Source organism: Cynocephalus volans, chromosome 1 (genome assembly GCF_027409185.1).
Source record: "Cynocephalus volans isolate mCynVol1 chromosome 1, mCynVol1.pri, whole genome shotgun sequence".
Classification (NCBI taxonomy): Eukaryota; Metazoa; Chordata; class Mammalia; order Dermoptera; family Cynocephalidae; genus Cynocephalus; species Cynocephalus volans.
This window is the reverse complement of record NC_084460.1, coordinates 188,285,849-188,287,125: the sequence shown is the minus strand read 5'-3', so window position 1 is coordinate 188,287,125 and position 1,277 is coordinate 188,285,849.

The following is a 1,277-nucleotide window of genomic DNA, read 5'->3' as shown; positions in this document are numbered from 1 at the left end:
GAACCCAATTTTAATTTCAAGATTACGCAGGAAGGGATGGGTCTGCCTGGTCTTCTAGGAGGCCCCCAAGCTAGCAGTGTCATGAGAGCTTCAGAGAGGTCTGGATGGGGGCAGGGGAAGCAGTGGGGGGACATGTGGCCCAATTACAGGCTGTGGAATAAGATCACCATGAGCCCAGTGCAAGAAGTGAATGAAGCTTCCAATACTAGGAGCAACCTCTCTTTCTTTTCAGGTGACTAACACAAACACAGTTAATGTCATTAAAATTCTCCCCCATCCTGTCCCCATTATTCATCTTATTTGGCCAAGAGTAAGCCTTCACTCACTGTGCAGTTGTACAGGAATGAGTGTTTTTGAGGTGTGGGAGTTTGAGATGACACTTCAACCTGTGACCCACATGTTTTTCCAAGGCTGGGTAATTTTTTTACCCCCAAAGTAGAAAAAATATCCTTCCTTTTCAAGCCATCTGTAAAAAGACTCTGTTTTCCAGGAAAGGACAAGGGAACCCCTGCCCCTGCCGCATTTAAAATGGCCTTTAGATTTGCTGTTAAGGCAATTACAAAAAAAGTTTACTTCCAAAGGGGAAATCGGTATAAAAAAGCAAGACATGAATCTGAAAGGAATTGAAAAAAGCCAATTCCCAAAGATTATGTACCGTATGATTCTTGTATGTAAACATAACATTTTTTAAATTAAAAGAGAGAGAGAGAAATAGAGGACAGATTAATGATCAGCAGGGCTTGGGGATGCGGTTGTAAAAGGGCCACAGGAGTGGCGATGGAATGCTCTGTATCTTGACTCTGGTGGCTACACGAACCCATACAGGTGATAACATAGTGCAGAACTTAACACAGGCAAGCGAGGACGAGGAGGCACGGGACATCTCAGTCAGGTCTGTGACTGTATGGCAGTCAATACGCTGGGTGATAGATTTTTTTTTTTTTTGCAAAGTTGTTTTGCAAGGCGATGGCCCTGGGGGAGACTGAGCAAAGTGAATTATTTCTTACAACTACAAGTGCCTCCACGATTATTTAAGGAAAAAAACACACAGAAAAGCAGGCCAGCCGCCGCGAGCGTCGCAGCCCTCCTCACGCTGTGCGGACCCCGTGGGACACAGTGACCGTCGGCCCGTCGGCACCGACCCGGCGCCGCGGGGAGGGCGGGGGGCGGGGGCGGGGCGTGCGCGGCGGAAGTGACGTGATGTAGGGGCGGGGCGGGGCGAGCACCTGGGCACCTGGGCGGCCGCGGCGGCGCGGGGCGGCGGCAGGTCGCGCGCG